At 44.0% G+C, this 21,164-nt stretch overlaps 1 long non-coding RNA gene across 4 annotated transcripts in view; it reads left to right on the plus strand.

Moving 5' to 3' along the window:
- Positions 1–20,195: 20,195 nt before the first annotated feature.
- Positions 20,196–21,164, plus strand: part of LOC122445052 — an 81,774-nt gene continuing 80,805 nt past the window's right edge. For 3 of the 4 annotated variants that reach the window (XR_006270432.1, XR_006270431.1, XR_006270430.1), the window contains exon 1: positions 20,252–20,288. This is a non-coding gene — a long non-coding RNA (uncharacterized LOC122445052). Of the gene's footprint in view, positions 20,289–21,164 lie in introns of all 4 variants that reach the window. The other variant, XR_006270433.1, reaches the window with a different exon arrangement.

Consider the following 21,164-nt stretch of genomic DNA (forward strand, 5'->3'; position numbering starts at 1 on the left):
CCATTATTCACTCACGATGATAAATAAATAGGGCACATAAAGCCCTATTATGATATATTTGGGCAGTTCCCAGATTTTTCATGTTATCAATAACTGCATTATACTTCATCTTTTCTATACTTAACATGTATATTTTACTTTAGGTTAGCAGAGTTTTAATTTTCTGAAGGAAGTCAAAGCATGATTAGTATCTTTGTGAGTTTAGATAGGAAGAGTTTGAGAAAACATAGATGGGCCATGAGCCAACACAGAGGTCTCAGTCAGTTCAGTGAACACCGTGAAAGGCCTGCGTAAATCAGCAGTGACAAGAGGAAAGAGTTGCCACATCAACCAAGAGAATATGCACAGCAATTCAGGAAGGCTGGAAACATCATCAGGCTCAGGGTCCTGGCTGCAGAGACAGCTCTTATATCATAGTGAACACTGGCTGCTCATCTGGAGCAGTTTCTTGAAACAAGACAAGTTAATCATGATTCCCAGATCACTTGGGAGCATTCTCAGTTCTTTGCAACAACTACAATGCACAGCACACAGCACATATATACATACATGCACACGCACACACGCGTGCACACACACACATGCACGTGTGCACACACACACATTTGTTGTTCAGTCACTCAGTCGTGTCTGACTCTTTGCGATCCCATGGACTGCACACCAGGCTTCCCTGTCCTTCACTATCTGCCAGAGTTTGCTCAAACTTATGTCCACTGAATTGGTGATGCCATTCAACCATCTCATCCTCTGTCATCCCCTTCTCCTCCTGCCTTCAGTCTTTCCCAGCATCAGGGTATTTTTGAATGAATCAACTCTTTGCATCAGGTGGCCAAAGTATTGGAGCTTCATATATACACACACGATCTAGAAAAGTCCATTTTCCTGTTCATTCACGTAGCAGAGATGAGAGACCTTGGGATTAGGGAAGACCTTGATTAGGAGCTCGACCTCAGTCCTTCCCATCAAGTTGAATGTTATCCAACACAACTACTTCCCAGTCTTCTCACATGTGAAATGAGAATTGCATTTAAGGGAATAATTAAATGGATTTGTTAAAAGTACTTTAAAAACCACAAAATAGTATAGTACATAAATGTTAGCTCTTACCTATTGTTATGCATGCATGCATGCGAAGTAGCTTTAGTCATGTCTGACTCTTTGTGATCCTATGGACTGTAGCCCGCCAGGCTCTTCTGTCCATGGAATACCCCAGGCAAGAATACTGGAGTAGGTTGCCATGTCCTTCTCCAGGGCATCTTTCCAACCCAGGGATCGAACACAGGTCTCTTTATGTCTCCTGCATTGGCAGGCAGGTTCTTTAGCCCTAGCACCTGTAGGGCATTGAGAAATGCTGACTTTGAAGACTTCCCTTGGGTACAGTGGTTAAGACTCTGCACTTCCGTTGTAGGGGCACAGGTTCAGTCCCACGTTGGGATGAATCTGTGATGCAGCCGAAAGAAAAACAAAAATGATGGCTTTATTATGTAATTAATACCCATCTTAGGGGTTGATGGTGGAAATGATTATATATGCAAAATTAGGTATTTTATACTTCCATAATAGGGTACTTAACAGGCTAGTTGGGATTTTAAAAATGGGAGATATTGATGAATGATTTATATCTCCTGCTAGAGGAGATTCAAAAGAAAGAGCGATATTTCCCCCTCAGCCTGCGCAGTGGTGTTCAGAGTCTGAACTAGCTGTCTCACAGGTCTGAGCTGCTTTCTTGATGCTTGGCACTCAGAAGTCGCCCGCCCTTCTTCCTTGCCTGCTTGTTGGGGAGGTAGGAGCCCATTTAATCAAACTGCTTGTCTATAGGACCCCTGGAATCCTTGTAGACATTTGAGTTTGTGAACCCTCATTCTGAGCAGTTGTGATCAAACCTTGGCAGTCTCTTTTACCTCCTTGTCCATTTGCATGATAAATTCAGTTGCCAAATTCTTTGATTCTATTCTTTTCATTGAAGTCTCTACACTAGTTCTCCTGCTGCTATCCTAATCTGTCGACATTACATTACATCTTGCTTCGTATAATGTGATCATCTACTTGGCATCCCTGCTTCTTAGTTTTCCCTCATTTCAGTCCATCCTACACATCACTGCCAGATATTAATTATATTCCTAAAATAGTGTCACCTTTTGCTTCAAAATAATCTACAGTCTCCAATTTGCTTGAATTAAGTGTGCCAACTATTCCAACATGGTATTCAGGGCTCTCTGCAGAATGTCCAGGTAGCCAAGACTGCCAGTTGTTCTCTCCCTCCTCCTTAATAAGAGACACTCTTTTCCTAATGTTAGCCAGACATATGGCTGTGCTGAATAAGGACTACATTTCTAAGCTTCCCTTTTAGTTAGGGAGCCATGTGACTTAACTCTGCCAATGAGATGTAAGACATGACATGTGCAAGCTCTGGGAAGTACCTTAGGGAAAAGACCCATGCATTTTGCCCCCTCCTTCACCCTTCATGCTGGCTGGGATACAGATGTGGTGGCTGAAGCTCAAGCAGCCATTCTGAGCCACAGAAGGAGCCACACACTGAGGATGGCAGAGCCCTCCCTGGTCCCACGGAGCACTGCGTCTGTCCTGACTTGACTACCTTGGGACTCGTTTTATGTAGGAAACCAACAAACTTCTGTCTTCGTTGTTTTATTTTATTACACTTTCCCAAACATGCATTTTCAACAGTTTTACTTTGGTATAATTCATATACAAGAACTGCACATACTTAATGTATACCGTTTAATGAGTTTGAACGTTTGCATGTACTTGTGAAACACTGCAGTCAAAGTGATAGACGTGTTATCATCTCCAAAAGTTTCCTGGTGCATTTTTGTTGCTGTTATTGTTCTTGTTGTTTTTGTAGTAAGAACACAACATGAGATCCATCCTCAAGACTTTTTTAAGTGCACAATACTTATAGTTAAGTACTCTTAACTATAGGCACAATGTCGTTCAGTAGATGTCTACAACTTTTCCAACTTGCATAATTGAAACTTTATATTGATTGAACAACTCTCAATCTTCCCCTACCCTCAGACTCTCACAACCACCATTCTATTCTCTACTTGTAGAATTTGATTACTTTAGATGCCTCTTACATGTATAATCATGTCATATTTGTCCTTCTGGCTTTTATCACTTAGTATACTATCCTTCAAGTTCAACTATGTTGTCCCATATGATAAGATTTCCTTCTTTTTCTTAAGCTTGAATAATATTCCACTGCATGAGTATACCATATTTTCTTTATTCACTGATTTGTTGATGGACAGTTGTCTTATTTCCACATCTTGGCTGTTGTGAATAGTGCTGCAGGGAACACAGCAGTGTAGTGACCTCTGTGAGATGCTGATTTCAACTTCTTTGGATCTATACTCAGAAGTGGGACTGGGGTCTGAGTATGCATTTTAATAAGATGTATTGAGATATAGTTCACATACCATCGTTTTCACCTTTGAAAAGGGCCATCTTTTCATACGAGCTGTGCCCAGTCATTCAGCTGCATCCGACTCTTTGTGACTCTGTGGACTGTAGCCCACCAGGCTCCTCTGACCATGGGACTTTTCAGGCAAGAATACTGAGGTGGGTTGCCATTTTCTCTTCCAAGGGATCTTCTCAACCCAGGGACCGAACACGCGTCTCCTGTGTCTCCTGCGTCAAAGGTGGATTCTTATACTGCTGAGCCATTGGAGAAGCCCCACCATCTTCTTGTATATTTGTCCCCTATCCTTTGGATCCATAACCTTTTTGTTTTTTGTTAAGGTTGGCCTTGTTTTATAGTTATTACCCACCTGTCACCTCTCCTCTGCTCATGTCCTCAGTCCCTGGCATTTTAAGAAGCTCAGTTGTTTGTTGACTTTGCTTGCTGACTATATTTGTGAATGTATGAAAACACTGGTTAAGTTCAGATTCCAAGATGAACAAAAATCCAATACATATGAGAAACCTATACACACTTTGATTTTTCCTGCATCCGACTCTTTTGTGACCCCATGGACTGTTGCCCATCAGGCTCCTCTCTCCATGGGATTTCCCAGGCAAGAATACCGGAGAGGGTTGCCATTTCCTTCTCCAGGGGATCTTCCCAACCCAGGGATCAAACCCAGGTCTCCTGCATTGGCAGGCAGATTCTTTACCACTGAGCCACCTGGGAAACCCTGACTTATTCCTAGATAATGGGTATTCTTTTCAAGACAACACGTTGAATTGAAAGAAGATTAGCAATGTTAACATAATATAATCCAAGACAGGATCTTAATTAATAAATGTGTCAATTGTCCTTTCATTATGCAGATTTTAGTCAGGATCCTGACACAGAAAAAATGGGTACCTCTTATGCTTAATCAATCTTATCGATCTCATTTTTAAAATGAGGAAACTAAAGCCCAGAATAAAGAAGTATTATTTCAGGAAATGGTATCTCATTATTTGATATTATCTAAAGACTTTAATCATAACCAGTTTCCTGCAGCTCTGAGAATATTACTTCTCCTATATGAATCAGCACTTCTCAAACTGTGAAGCTGTAGAAGACTATAGATGCTTGATCATTATATGGACTCTGGGACGCCACCATCTTCCTTTGAGTTAGAATCTCTGGGGATGGGGCTCTGAAATCTGAATTTTTAATAACCTCCTGAGAAGATTTCTGTGTACATTGGAGTTTGAGAACCTCAACTCTGCATAATTAATAATACATTAAACCAAAGTATCTCAGCCTTGGTTGAGCATCAGAAGCACTATGGAACCTGAATTACCCTATTTCTGGGCTCCAGTCCCAGAGATTCTGAGTCAGCCAGCTTTGAAGTTTTCTCCACTCCTCTCTCATTTCACCAAGAATGACTGAAGGCAAAAGGAGAAGGGGGCAGCAGAAGGGGGCAGTGGAAGATGAGATGGTTAGATAGTCACTGACTCAGTGGACATGCATCTGAGCCAACTCTGGGAGATAGCAGAGGACAGGGGAGCCTGGAGTGCTGCAGTCCGTGGGATCACAAAGAGTTGGACACAACTTAGCTACTGAACAACAGCAATATGGTCTTCAGACTAAGTCATCCCTGCTATGAAAGAAAGTTGAAATACTGTGTGTGTGTGTGTGTGTGTGTGTGTGTACACATTCAACAAGATCGTGTCAACTTCCCAGATCACCAGAAAAAACTGTTATTTAGGAAAAACCAAGATTCTTAGACTTCCTGTGATAAGACAGAACATCAGCTTGACAGACAAGATTGTGTCTCAAAAGAGGAAAAGTCAAGGGACGATATTTAGAGGATTTTAAAGGGGGCAAAATGACATTGGGATAAAGGCCTTGGAAGTTAGGAAATGGACTGGGCAGAGTTTACAACACAATAGTTTTGGGTTATTGGGCACAGGGAGGTCAGGGTCTTCAAGAGTCTCCATAGATGGGCCAGTTACTCTTCGTAAGTAAGTCATCTTGATTGGCTTTCAATTCTTATTCCCCAGGAGCAAATGCATACTTCCTGGGGAAAGCAGGGAAATTATTTAGTCTGGTCCCAGGATTATTGAACACAAGAGGAAAATATGTTTGTTTCCATTCTGCTCAGTCGCTCGGTCGTGTCCGACTCTTTGCAACCGCATGGACTGTAGCCTATCATGCTCCTCTGTCCATGGAATTTTCCAGGCCAGAAGGCTGGAGTGCCATTTCCTCCAGGGGATTTGCCATTCCTTGCCACTTCCTTCTCCAGGGGATCATCCCGACCCAGGGACCAAACCCGAGTCTGTTGCATCTCCTACATTGGCAGGCTGACTCTTCACCACTGCGCCATCTGGGAAGCCCCATAAATATTTGCACTGAAGCTTCAACTGTCCCTAAAAAACCACTTTCCAGAATTTTACATTCTGTGAGCCCTGTGGTAGAAACCTACCAAATAACATTTGTATTTTCACATTTTACAGAAACCATTCCAACACATGGTATATTATTGATACAGTAACTTGTGAAGTTTTTAAGCCAAGTTATTTAATATCCCCATTTTACAGACAAGGAAATGAAAACTCAGGGCAGTTATGTAATTTGTCCTAAAAGTAAGGTGCTTTAGCTGGGAACTGAATACTGCTATTCAGACTCCTAAATCCATACTCTTAAATAGCACCACAAACAGGTTTTACTATGTTACACTGGAGGCTCTAAAAAGAAGAAGAAGAAGAAAGAAAGTGCTGAGAAATCTGGAGTTAGCCCTTGAAGCTTGCTTAATGTATGAATAATTTGGTCATTGCAAAACTGGAAGGACCTCATTATAATTTGGCCCCAACTCTTAATTCCCAGAATCATGGACCCTAGAGAAGGAGCTATAACTGATCAACAGCAGAGCGGTAATTAGCCGCATATAAATCAACTGAGAAATAGGAAAAAAAAAAAAAAATGATGGCGTCCTGAGTGTAAAAATCACTGCATATCACTTTTGTCCAGGTTGGTTAGCTCCTTAATGCAGACAACCTAGAAGCTAGTTTTGTAGGTTCCAAATTATAAACTCTTACAGAGTGAAACGTGTTTTTCAAGGTTTCAAGGACGCAAAGAACACCGCCCCCCAAGTCTGACCAGGAAGTCACACAACTTTTCAAGTGGAAACTTACTTGTGGGACTTAATGACCCATGTCACTTCCATTAAGGAAATGAAATATACCACACTTCCCAAAGTCTCTTTAAATTACAGATTTGTCTAAATGGTTCTTTCCAGATAAACAACTGCAAAAATTCCCTCCAAACTATAGAAGCGTACTGGATGCATACAGAAGCATATGATGATCTGGAAAAAAAAAATCATGAAGGAAAATAAGGGGAATAAGTCAGAACTGATTTCTTCACTCTTCAAGCAGCAGAAGATACTTGAATGTGTGAGTCGCTCAGTTGTGTCTGACTCTGCAATCCCTCCAGGCTCCTCTCTCCAAGGAATTCTCCAGACAAGAAGGCTTGAGTAGGTAGCCATTCCCTTTTCCAGGGTATCTTCCTGATCCAGACATGGTAGGTCTAACACATACAATGAACTGTCTCTTGGATACTGAACGTCAAAATAGGTTAAGTATCTTCTGCAGGGCTTCCCTGGGGGCTCAGATGGCAAAGAATCTGTCTGTAATACAGAAGACCTAGGTTCGATCCCTGGGTCGGGAGGATCCCCTGAAGAAGGGAATGGCAACCCACTCCAATATTCTTGCCTGCAGAATTCCATGGACAGAGAGCCTGGCGGGCTGCAGTCCATGGTGTTGCAGAGTCAGACACAACTGAGCGACTTAACACTTTCACTCTCAAGTATTTTCTGCTGCTTGAAGAGTGAAGAAATCAACTGTGCTTTCCTCAAGTGGGGTCCATACACTAAATCAGGGCTCTCAGCCCTCACTGTACCTTGCAATCATCTGGGAAGCTTTGAAAATTCCTGATTTTCAAGCCTCACTCCAGACCACAGGGTTTTTTAATTTCCCCAGGTGATTCCAAAGTGCCGGCAGAATTTAGAAACAGTGCTCAAAACCAGTGGTTCTCAAAATAAGCAACAGCAGCATCTGGGGACTTGTGACGTGCTCAAATTCTCCAACCCCACCCCAGCCTCTCTTGAAACAGAAATTCTGGGGGCGGGACCTAGCAATCCTGTTGCCACACGCCTCCAGGTGATTCTGCTTTAAGCTGCAGCAGCTACTCATAAACACTGTTCTAAATAGAAGGGCTGCATCCTTCCACCTGCAGCTTAAGGGAACACAGCCTGACCTGCCCCAAACACAGCTTGAGACCTGTGACTTTTGTCTAAAACCAGAAGCCGCTATTGACACAACACCCAGGCCTCTGGCTTTAGGTAAATTTTGTGAAGTATCCTGTGAGCGTAAACTGTGGGGCTTTAAGGTAGACACACGAACCAACAGAAGTCCCGGGCCCCAAGTCCAGAGCTGGTCCCATGAGGCAGGCTGGTCTGACATAGAGCATCTACTGGGGACCACAGTCAACAACCCATGGCCAACATTTGGGGGTTTCCTCGCAGGATACATTACACCTTCTTCCAGCTGCCAAGATGTTTGCTCAGGGATTCACCTTTTCCCCTTTCAGTCCTTGAGCAGTCTCAGCCTTCAGAAACCAGGCCAGTCACCTAAAGGCTCTGGCATTGAGGACCTCAGCCCCGCCTTCCTCTCCACTTTGCCTCCTCCCATCCTCCCAGCAACACCAGCATCACCCTGGAGAACCATCCAGTTACTCCGCCACAAACTTCCTGACCTTTCTCATTTCCAAGGACCTTTCCCTAGGCTCGAGCTCACCCATTCCCCCCGACAAGTCTTACATCCACTAATTCACGCATCCCACCTCCGGCCCTCAGCCTCCTCCCCTTCCAGCGCCTTTGCTTGGATACTCCTGGTTCACCTCACCTGCCCTTCTCATCTCTTGACCCTCATTCTCCTCCTTTTTTGTTCCTCCTGAGAAAATGAATGCCCCTCACTCCAGGGCAGGGAATTTGAAAAGGCACCTTGTTCACCCCTCCAAACACCCATCCTGTCACCACTATTTGAAGGTCACTATTGCCTCAAATCTCTGCCGCTCTAATGTGATGGAGGAAGTCCCTTCTGCTTTTCAAAGGCTAATAAACCTATGTGTTCTGGTCCCTCCCTCCACCCCTTTTCTAAAAACTTTCACAACACTCAGTATCTGCCCTTATTTGTGTCTACTTTTTCAATCATACCTTGAAACTGGATCTTTCTCATCATCTGCTAAATATGATGGCTTCCCTGGTGGCTCAGATGGTAAAGAGTCTACCGGCAATGCAGGAGACCTGGGTTCAATCCCTGGGTTGGGAAGATGCCCTGGAGGAGGACATGGCAACCCATTCCAGTATTCCTGGCTGGAGAATTCCATGGACAGAGGAGCCTGGTGGGCTACAGTCCATGGGGTCACAAAGAGTCGGACACCACTGAGCAACTAACACGTTAAACATGAACTAATCATCCTGACTGAATTTTTCCCTGTGTGAAGATGCATGCAGGTGCTGTTCTTTCCCACCTTTCTTGCTCGTTCTTCCCACAAGGGTTGTTTGAATTTCCTCTCTTTACGGGTTCATCATTTGATCCTCAGCCCTTCTGGTCTGGTTTCTGACCCCCTGCACTACTTTTTCCAATGAAGTCAGCTCCATGTGGTTAAACCCAGTGACTGCTCTTCAGCCCTCATTGTCCTTGACTCCTCTGAAGCATCTGACACCCCTGACCATTCCCTTCCTCTCCTCTTTCCTTATGTACATTTTAAATTTTTTTCGATGTGGACCATTTTTAAAGTCTTTATTGAATTTGTTGCACTATTGCTTTTTTTTTGGCCATAAGGCAAATGAGATCTTAGTTCTCTGACCAGAGATTGAACCTGCACCCTCTTCACTGGAAGGCGAAGTCTTAAGCACTGGAATACCAAGGAAGTCCCCTCTTTCCTTTTTATGTTCACCCATTAATCCCCCCTAGAAGATACACTTGATGAAAACACACGGATCATCTGTTTTGTACCTGCTGCATCTATATCCTAGAACAGTCCTGGCACATAGTGAGTGCTCGTTAAATATTTACTCAGCGAACGAGTGAATCGATTGCATGAATTTTCATCTCATTATAGTACATGAAGGGAAGTGCAACTAGAAAAGAACATATGATGGGGGGGGGGGGGCGTCTATCCTCATATTAGGGAGAGGCGCCGTGTTTGTGAAGGCTTCTGGTTTGGACACTCCCACACTCTCCAGCTTTTCTTTCCAGCTCTCCAACCTCTCCTTCCCAGCCTCCTTCACCAGATGCATTCTTCTCTCACCCTAGTGTTGTGCCTTTCCTCAGGAACTGTTCCTGGGCCCTATTTTCTTCACACCTTACAACCCCTCCCCCGGGAACATTAGCCGCGTCATTTTCCATCTACGTACCCGTACCACCTTTAGCTGGAAGACCTCAGCCTGGGCCTCTCTTCTGAGCTCCAGGCCAGCAGGCCCAGTGTACCCCTGCCTGCTCAGCGTCTCTGCCTACATGTCTTGTTCTTTGCTGGTCAGTCGCTAAGTCATGTCTGACTCTTCACGACCCCATGGACTGCAGCACGCCAGGCTTCCACGTCCTTCACAATCTCCTGGAGTCTGCTCAGATTCACGTCCGTTGAGTCAGTGATGCTATCTAACCATCTCATCCTCTGTCAACTCCCTTCTCCTCCTGCCTTCAATCCTTCCCAGAATCACAGTCTTTTCCAGTGAGTCAGCTCTTCACATCAGGTGGCCAAAGTATTGGAGCATGTCCTGTGTGCCCCTCAAACTCAACGTGTCCAGAATTAAGTAGACACACTAGTGCTCCTCCATTCCCCATATTTGCTTATTTTCCACTGTTCTTGGTCTCAACAAGCAACACCACCTTCTGCCTAATTATTCATGCTTTCTTCTCTCTTAAGTCTCCTTCCCAGAACTGAGGATAATGATTTTAGACACGATTATAATAAATGAGATTCAGTCTATCAGGCCCTTCATTCTGTTTTTAATTTTTATTTATTTGGCTGCATTAGGATCTTTTGTTGCAGTGTGAGGGCTCTCTGGTTGTGGCACATGGGCTTACTTGCTGCATGGCCTATGGGGTCTTAGTCCCCCGACCAGGGATTGAACTTGCATCTCCTGCTTTGGAAGGTGGGTTCTTAACCACTGGACAATCAGCAAAGTCCTCCCTCATTCTTTTTTTTTTTTCTCTATTTACTAGATGTAGATAAATCCCTAGTACACATACATAACTTTCCTTTACAAAGTTGCTTCATCTGGAGTTATTAATTGCCTCTTTTTTGGTTTGTTCATTTCATTTGTTTGCTAATGATATCTTCCCATACCTCAAATAGCTCTATTAAACACATCTTAGTACACTGTTTGACTTTGTCAAACTTGATACATAGTCCAGCCAATCCATTTTCCTCCCAGGGATATATATTTTTTAAGAATCCTCTCCTCTTTTTCTCTTCTCTCAGTGTCCCCTTGTTTCCTGGACCCCATGTCTTCTTCCTTCCTTTCTCTCATTTTAATCAAGGATTTCCTTTAGTAGCTTCTGAGAAGCATCATGGGAAAGACTGAAGGTGGGAGGAGAAGGGGACGACAGAGGATGAGATGGTTGGATGGCATCACTGACTCAGTGGACATGAGTTTGAGTAAACTCCGGGAGTTGGTGATGGACAGGGAGGCCTGGCATGCTGCAGTCCATGGGGTCTCAAAGAGTCAGACACGATGGAGCAACTGAACTGAACTGAGAAGCATCAAGTAAATGTTTGAGGCAACATGTCTGAAATGTCTTCACCTTATCTTCATATTAAGACACTAATTTGGCTGAGAATAGAATTCCAGGTTGAAAATAACTTTCCATCAAATTTTGAACATATTTCATTGTTTTTGTTGTATAAAAAATGCTGTGGTTGAGAAGTTTGATGCTATTTGATTTCCAGTTCTTTCATGTGACATGCTATCTATGGAAGATTTTGAGCTTCTCTGTTTAGTACTGGAGATCTTAAATTTTGTAATGAATCCTGATACATATATTTTTTATCATTCATTCTTTAGACTTTTACAATCTGAAAACTCAAGTTCTTCCGTTCTGATAACTTTTCTTATATTATTATTAATTTTCAATATATAATTTCCTTTCTAGTATTATTTTTTCCATTCTCCCTTTCTGGATTTAAAGTTTTATTCTTTTTTTTTTTTTTCTCGTATCATCTCTTTTTCTCTAACTTTTGTCTTCATATTTAATTTTGATTTCTGCCTTTCACACCAGCTTTCCCTAAAAGGTTGTCATCCTTGGATATTGTGATTCAGCTTAAGCTATACTGTGTGCTTGAATGAGTTTGTTAATTTGGTAGGCTTTACTGTGGGTCAATTATATGGCCATCTGGCGTTTTCATAGGAACCTTCAAATGTCAATTTCTGCACATCTTTATTCTGTGGTAGTTCAGTTTCTCCAGAGAAGACCCTGTGGTCTCCTGCTTGGTGGTGTGTATAAGCTTCCCTTGACTTCCCGGAGCAGGTGGATGGGGAATTTTTGAGGTCTTATAACCAAACGTGGGATCTGGCTGCTCACTGCTCAAAAGCCAATAGAGAGGCTAGTTTGGTGGAGAGGAAAATGTCCTGTAGTTCGGATGCTGGCAACCAAAGAGAAAAGCAAGTGCTTGTCCAAAGGCCTACCCTCCCATCCTCTGACAATCAGTGGGCAAGAGCTTTTATAGACAGAGTGAGGGGGCAATATGCAGAAAGAGCATGGTCATCTTGAAATCTGTCATCTTCTGACAGTCATCTTGAAATCAGTCATCGGCCATTCTTGGAATTGTGGCAGCTTATGTCAAGGCCATGGTTTTTCCAGTGGTCATGTATGGATGTGAGAGTTGGACTGTGAAGAAAGCTGAGCACTGAAGGATTGATGCTTTTGAACTGTGGTGCTGGAGAAGACTCTTGAGATTCCCTTGGACTGCAAGGAGATCCAACCCGTCCATCCTAAAAGAGATCACTCCTGGGTGTTCACTGGATGGACTGACGCTGAAGCTGAAACTCCAGTACTTTGGCCACCTGATGCGAACAGCTGACTCACTGGAAAAGACCCTGATGCTGGGAGGAATTGGGGGCAGGAGGAGAAGGGGGCAACAGAGGATGAGATGGCTGGATGGCATCACTGACTCAATGGACATGGGTTTGAGTAAACTCTGGGAGTTGGTGATACGTAAGGAGGCCCGGCGTGCTGCGGTTCGTGGGGTCACAAAGAGTCAGACACGACTGAGTGACTGAACTGAACTGAACTGAACTGATGTCACGGCCACAGTCTGGCCATCGTGTAGTTAACGTCTCCCACCTGATGGAGGTCTCAGTACCACAAGGCAGCTCACAGGATATGGCTCAGAATATAGCCTCTGAGAGGGAACTAAAAGTCCTAGACTTTGATTAATGACTACATTATTATTGTTTGGTCTCCTTTGACCGTTTTCCTTTGTTTCTACATCTTCTGACTTCTCTGATTAAATGTATTCTTTGGCTAAAGTTCCTTCCACAGACAGGAGACCGGCTGAGGACGTGCGGGGCAAGAGCCACAGGGGTCTTGTTCTGTTTCAGTCTCACTTTTCAGTGAGCAGACGTCCACTCAATCCCTCACTCTCCCCATCTCTGCATCTGGGTTCCTGACTACAGTATCCCTCTAGGTCAGTTTCTGCATGGGCGCTCTCTCCTGTCTCTCTGGGCTTTACAGAGTGCTGATATGTAGGGAGCATTAAAATGAATTTATCTAGGCAGAAATTGTGGAATCTGACCTTTCTTAGGAGCTGACACCATCTCCCCAGAGAGAAATAGCTGTGAGTGGCTGGATACAGGCAGGATTTCCTGTCCTTCCTCTGACTCCATGTCTAGCGTCTCCTTCCTGATCCCCGTGTTCCTTTTGCCTTTAGTATTTTATACTGGACAGGAACACAGCCCTATTGGTATGTAAAATTTGGGTAGACCTAAAAGGAAATCAACCCTGAATATTTATTGGAAGGACTATTGCTGAAGCTGAAACTCCAATACTTTGGCCACCTGATAGGAAAAACTGACTCATTAGAAAAGACCCTGATGCTGGGAAAGATTGAAGGCAGGAGGAGTAAGGGATGGCAGAGGATGAGATGGTTGGATGGCATCACTGATTTGATGGATATGAGTGTGAGCCAGTTCCAGGATATGGTGAAGGACAGGGAGGCCTGGCGTGCTGCAGCCCACGGGGTCGCAGAGTCGGACACGACTGAGCGGCTGAACAACAACGAGTCTATGATGCTGCTGCTCAGTCACTAAGTTCATGTCCACGGAGTGGCATCTGACTCTTTTGTGACCCCATGGACTGTAGACTGCGGGCTCCTCTATCCCTGGGATTTCCCAAGTAAGAGTATTGGAGTAGGTTGTCATTTCCTTTTCCGGGGGGTCTTCCCAGTCCAGGGATCGAACTCACATCTCCTACACTGTCAGGGGGGTTCTTTACCACTGAGCCACCAGAGAAGCCCAAACCTAACTCTTAAACAAAGATTTATTTGTGTCCGACCTGTGCAGGAGGGCTTAGACAAGCCACCATTTTGTTCATTGTTGGGGTGATGGGAGAAATGGGAAGAGGCTGGTGAAGAAACGTAAATGTTTGGCTGAAAACATCTTTGTGGGACTGTCTCTTTGACCAATGTTTCTTTCCTGGTTTCCTAGAGCAAAGCTACTGAGTAGTCATTGTCCATTTTTAAAATCACTGGATTTTGAAAGTTGTCCCCAATTATGACAACAACAAAGAAAAACCTTGGTGTCTCACCAAAAGAATCTCAGAATTAGACCAAAAGAAGAAGATTTTAGAAGGGGTGTGGAAAAAAGAGCTGATGACTCTTTTCACAGTTGAGATGAAATACCTAACGCTGTGTTAGTCATTATAATGCACATAAATGACTAAATTTTTTATGAGCCTCATTAAGAAGGATTAAAAGAAATAGGTGAAACTAATTTTAATAATATAGCTTATCTAATTCACTATTTCCAAAACTATCACTTTGACATTTAATCGGCATAAAATGTCACTGAGTTATATGACATTTTCACGTTTGTTCTGAGTCTTTCAAACCTGGTATGTGTTGTATTCTTCCAGCACATGTCAGTTGGGACTTAATCACATTTCAAGCGCTTAATGTGGGCATTGGTTACTGTACTGAACAGCAGAGCTCTTAAACCATTCATTACCAGTGGGAGGCAATGGGCTATGACGATAAGCTATCACAACTGACTATAAGTTTCTGGTGAAAAACTGGTATATTGAACCATTCAAATGTACAGCAGGTGTGGTTGTCCATAAGCCTTGCACCTTTGAGCTGAGAAACCTGTGGGCCTGTTGGACATGAGGCCTTGGGAGCCATTGAATGGGAACAGACTTTCTGTCTGAAGGACCAGCTCAAGAAATCCTGGGCATTTTCCTTTCATGAGGCATCCAGTATTTCCACCACCACCCCCCTTTACAAATTAAGTCTTTTATTTTCCTAATTTCCAATGGGAAATAAACTTTTGTGGTAACTAAGATGTATTTTAGGAGCCTCTTGAGGATTTCTGGAATTCAGATGGAATTTCATTAATGCTGTACTGATAAAGAAAGCAGAACAGACTCCATCTTCTTTCTGGGGTGGATGGGCCTGAACCCGATTATAACTAATTTCTATATTAATTGAACAATGAATTCAAATAACATGCTACTTTGCCTCAAAATATACTAAGATTCTTGGGATCCCAAACATATTATCAAGATGACCTAACTTATTCTCATTCTACAGACCAGTTGTTTGGATTGGTAAATATGGCATTTTATCTGAACCTGCTTCATTCCATAAGCTATTTGCTTGTTACTCCTAAAACAGACATGGCTGGGACAGGAGGGTGGGGTTATCCCCTTTCTAGACCATCTGGCCCCTCTTGTTTCAGATTCTAAGAAGCATCCTTTGTTGCTCCATCCTCCATGTTTCTCACACACAGGACTGAGAGGCATTCATTAAGATGGAAGTGCACACCCTGTTTAACTTTCAGAGGATCAGCAAAAGTATTTTTTGTCTGCATGAAAGATGGCAGCTTGACATTTTCCAGTCCTGGTCAACTGCTCAGACAAACGACTTGCTTATTGTCAAATTGCCAGCTCAGGCCAAGGCATCTCCCACTCCTGGTCTGCCTGAGTCCCAGTAGTCCTCTCCAACAAGCCTCTCACACTTCTAAAAAGGTGACATTTTAGCAGTCTGTTTATAAAACTGCCGAAGGAGCATTTATCATGAGGTGCAAACAGAAGAGGCACTGGAGAGAAATGTTTTTCACCAGGTTTTCCAGAACCTTTCCTCCCAGGCCTCCTGGACATCTCTTGTTTCCCTGAGCAACCCCTCAAATATCAGAAGAACACAATTCAGCAGAACAGGGGACCCCGGAAGGCAGATACACGCTGTGTGAAAGCTTGGGCTGGGCAGACCAGAATGGTTAGAAGGGTCTGAATCCACCATAACTGTGTCCAAGGGATTATTAAAAGAATATGCTGAAGGGAAATTTTTCTGATCACACCAAGAGTCCGAGAGGTTAAGGAACTGCTGATAAAATATCCCTGACTGACTGGAGTTGCCCCTGGCATTATATTACATTTTGACAGGCCGCCCATGTTGGAAAACAAATAGATGTTGTTTCAACAAGATGGTGACAAATCAATTCTTCTCCAGGAACAGTGGCCACTGGAGCATAGATTTAGGACCATTATGCAGTTTTCTCTAGTGACTTATCCAGTTTGCTGTCTGCCAACTTGTCTGAACTTCTTTGGGGGAAATACCAGAATCAGAAGTTAATGTCCTGAGGAGAAGCTACCATCAGAACATTACTCATTAACCGAGAAAACCTGAAAATAACCAGAAAGATCTGGCTGCAGTCATTGAAGCCAGACCAGTATGGAGCCGCTGTCTCTTTCCTCCAGAGGTCACTGATCAGGCCATCCATGGCATGCTTGGGAAATCAGGGAAATAAATTCTGATGGACCACCTAGCCTTTGTTACACTGTTCAAGCCGAGTGATGAGGTCTTCCAAGCACCACAGAATTCCCTATCACTAATCTCAGTCAGATGTTTACAGCCAAGGTACGATCCACCTTGAGGCTATCCTGGTGGTTCAGCAGTAAGGAATCAGCCTGACTTGGGTGGGGGAGACTCCCTGGAGGAGGGCTTGGCAACCCACTCCAGTATCCTTGCCTAGAGGATCCCACGGGCAGAGGAGCCTGGAGGGTTATAGTCCATGGGATCGCAAAGAGTTGGACACAACTAAGCAATTGAGCGTGTGTGCACATACACACAGTCACACACACACACACACACACACCCTCTCACACACACACACAGGCGATCCACCTCAGATCCAAGAACCTCGCCTCAGCGGGACTAGATGCCTCTCCCACCCTCCTCTCTCTCTTTCTTCTCTCCTTGCTAACATGCTCCCTCAGCCAACAGAAGGAAATGGAGATTAGGCAGTGTGGGCAGGGACTTCCCTGGTGGTCCAGCGGTTAAGACTTCACCTTCCATTGCAGGGGGTGCAGGTTCAAGCCTTAGTCAGGAAGCCAAGATCCCTCATGCCTTGGGGCCCCCCCGAGCCAACAGAGAACAGAAGTAATATTGTAGCAATGTTCAATAGAGACTTGAAAAAATGGTCCACATCAAAAACAAAACAAAACAAAAGAGTGGAGGGGCAGAGATGGGAGTCAGGCAAACATCATGGTGTCCTAGGAAAGGAAAGAGACAAACCCTGGGGCCCCTAATAATTAAAAGCTACTCAGAGGAGCTTTCTGGCTGAAATAGGAAGTGGGTAAGGGACAAAGCCCACAGTAACATATTCGTTTACCTGTCTGCTTCTTTCCTAGGCTTGTGGGCAACTTGCAGGCAAGATCTACATCTTAAGGTCTTCCTTTAAAGCAATGTGGATTTTTTTTTTCTGACTATGGAAGAAATCCATGATCATTATAGAAAATTTTAAAAATATAAAAGGATATTTTTATACAGCTTTTTGAATAGTATTTGGGAGGTAACAGGCACTCAGGAAAATTGTGTTGGAAGAAAGGAAGGAAAGGAGAAGTCTAGGACGCCTATAACTGTGACATCAATCTCCTCATTAAGATGTACATTATTTAGCAATGGCCACGTGGGGGCCATGAGTCAGGAAGTGCTAAAGCCCAGAGCTGTTCAGGGTGGGGCTCAGGTTCACAGGCTGTGGCTTTGTCTGGCTACCACCCTGTCTTTGCTCTCAGAAGCTCATCAGGAGGTATAAAGTGAATTTACCAGACTGTGAGGAACTGAATTACTTAGCCTGGAGAGAAGCCTTCAGAACAACTTAAAATTAGTATGGCAATATTATTTCTATTATGAAAAGTAGTAAAATTTATTAGTGACAAATTGCAAAATATAAATAAATCCCCCAGAGTTCCAGGCCTGTTGATATTTTGGCACATTCCCTCCAGGCAAGTTCTCTAAACATATGTTTTTGTCATTTGCTCTTTTTCCATCTTTCGTATCATGCTCAATTAGTGAAGGGTCATAATCCTTCACTGGTGATGAAACCCGTATGGTGGGTTGCGTTGGAACTAGCATTGGAAAAGATCCAATGGAAGCACATAGAAAATGCCAAAGTGCATTGCACCCAGCGCTGGCAAGCATTGTTTTCTGCAAATGTTGTGTTAGCAATAAAATATGTATAAGGTGTCCTGGGTCAAGGTGCAAAATGAACTGTGTGGACAAAGAAGGTTGCCTGCCATTCCAGTGAACAAGTGTTGGCTACCATCAAGCCATCAGCCAAAACACCACACCACCACACACCACTCTCAACCACAGTGCGCCCTGAGGGGAACTCAGGACTTAGGATGGAGAAAAACAGAATAATGACCCTAGATAATTATTAATAAGAAGCATATCAAAGGAATAGTTTCAATGAGCCCGATTCTTTCATCTTCCCATAGGTAGAAAAACACAAAAATCATTAACTTGAGGTGCCTGTGTTTTGTGAGTAGCAGTAATCTTCTGATGTTCCACTACATGTTTTTGTTTTTCAACAAAACTTCCTACATATCCTGGCTCCTCCCTTACGTCTTTGGCACAGTTTCTCAGAGCTATCTGAAAAGTTGCCTCCTGAGCTACAGTCTTCAGTAATATCCCTGAACAAAACATAACTAGCAACTTTTAGATTGAGCATTTTTTTTTTTTTTCAGTCAACAGCTGGTTACTCTGGGTCATGGTCAAAAGGTTTTAAAAATACAATATTTCTTTATGCTTGTTCCATGGACCAATTTAATAGAAAAGTAATTATATGCCATTTCATGTTAGCGGAAACATCACTGTAATTAGTAGTCTAATATGCCACCGGGTGGATGTACTGTAATGTACCTAATCTTCTACTGCTTGGCATTTAGGTTGCTTCCTTTTATAAATAATATAGAAACAAAAAATATATCTGCATAGTTTTTTCTACTTTGAAGATTAGATTTTCCCAAATAAAATGATGAAAGGATATGACTTAGAAAATGCTCAGAGTGCTCCATGCTTAATGACAGAGACACAGACACTATTTTGATGTTATTTGTCCCCACCCCCACCCCATCACCAGTCCACACTTTCAAAGATTCCTGTGGGAGTTCCAGTGCAGCTGGCAATGTGCACTTTGGACTTTCTTACTGAGAAAAGTTATCAAGAGGTAAATAGAAGCTGATTATAGCCTACCAGAGCTTTGTTTTTGTTATTGCCATCACCTCTCCCAACCTAGGACAAATACTTCCCAAATTAGGGTTTGTGTGCCAGCCACTAAGATGACTTTATCTGATGCATATGCATGACATTAGATGACCCTGAATTACAAACAGAAGACCGAACTCAGGGTGTCCTCAGTGACTGAAACAGCCTAGAGGGCAGGAGACAGGGAGGCATCCTGGCTGGTCTGCTCATCTGGCTCTGGGGCCTCCAGTATGCAGGCCTCACTGTTGGGCTGGCAGCATCTCTTCCCCTGGCTAAGACTGCTCCAGGCCCGGTGTTTGCACTCAACAGTGGCCCCAGTCAACATCCAGAGGAAGAGATGCATTCTCTTTCAGGGCCTCTCAAAAGAGGGAAAATCTTTTTTTTTTTTTCCTCCCCCAAAGCCTCCAGGGAATTTTCTCCTTCTGTGTCATCAGCACAAATTAGTTCACGTGGCCTTTTCCGAACAATTGAAGATTAGCCCTGAGCCTCAGGCCTCGGTCTGTGCAAGGGGCCAGTGTGCTAAGAGGGTAAAGCAAGACTCTCTCCATTCCTTTGTTAACAAAAAGACAGCAGACCTCGGGATGCCTTAGGCAAACAAGTGTCTGGCTTGCTTTGAATACCATGTGGGTATTTGTTTTTGCTTTTCTTAACCCCACCCCCACCCCCCCGCCATTGCTTTCTCTTGATGGCAAACAGTGCTGCTTTTCTATTTACAGTTGTAATAAGATTTTTTTTTTTAAATTGTCATTCGGTTTTAAAACAAAATTTAGGAGATGTAGACTCCTATCTAGAGGGAGGAGTCAAAAGCACCACCCCGAGTTGGGGAGTGGTAATATCTGAAGAGCAGTCACTGCTTGAGACTGGGCCACAGTCACTGGGGCCATGCCCAGATCTCGCGATGTTTCTCGCGATGTTTGGGCCGTTCCACACGGGAACCAGGGGCAGTTTCTCGCGAGAGCCTGTCCTGCGGGCTCTGGGAGGCTCCTCGCGCTGGTGTATGTGGTGCGCTGGTGAACATGAACACTGGGGAGTCGTCGAGGCTGTCACAGCGGTGGATCCTGAGGTACCAAAGCCCCATCGTGAACCCTGTTGTGGGCTCTTCTAAGCCCATTGCTTCTTTTAGGTTTGCTGGGGCCTAGGCAATCTCAGAGCCCAAAATTGGGCCTAGTTGGTACTGTGGCCTGGCCTGTTGGCCTAACAGTAGCAATAGGAGCGGCAGCAGCTGCAGTCTTCATTCAGAATACAAGCCTGGGAGTGGGCACTTGTGTAACACTTGGAAATGAGTTGTCTGAGGAGACACATGTGCTAACAAAGCCAGAGACTTGACTGGAAGGAGGTGCTGGCGCAGAGAGCAGCTGGGTAAGGAAACCAGGAGAACTGCTCAGCCAGGACTTGCAGTCCCAGCGTTTATGGTAATGGGGCTGGTCCTCGGGGTTGTCTCTGGCCTATCACCTCGTTTGGGTCCATATTCAGTCTGACTTGGGTCCTTCCTAGAGGTGCTGGCAGCTCTCAGCCAGGATGGATTCCAGTGTGAGGGTTTCTGAGGGGTTGGCGGGATGTAATATGGACTGGCGTCTCCTCCTTTGTTTTGGCCCCTCCCTAGTTAGTTTTCCATGGCAGCACCCTGTTCCTTATTAGAACCTTCTTTTGTGACAAGACTTGTGTAAGTGGTTATTATTGTGCTGGTCAAGGTGTGCTGTTTGAGTTAACGGTCCCCTAACACAACAAAAAAATCACAGACCAGGTGACTTACAAGCAGCAGATATTTATTTCTCATAGTTCTGGGGTCTGGAAGTGTAAGACGAAGGTGCTAGAAAGGTGGTGTGAGAACTGTCTTCCAAGTTGCAGACTTCTCTTTGTATCTTTACTTAGTGGGAGGGGCAGGGTAGCTCTCTTGGGCCTCAGTTATAAGGGCATTAATTTCAACCATGAGAACTCA

The sequence above is a fragment of the Cervus canadensis genome, chromosome 7, assembly GCF_019320065.1.
Source record: "Cervus canadensis isolate Bull #8, Minnesota chromosome 7, ASM1932006v1, whole genome shotgun sequence".
NCBI lineage: Eukaryota > Metazoa > Chordata > Mammalia > Artiodactyla > Cervidae > Cervus > Cervus canadensis.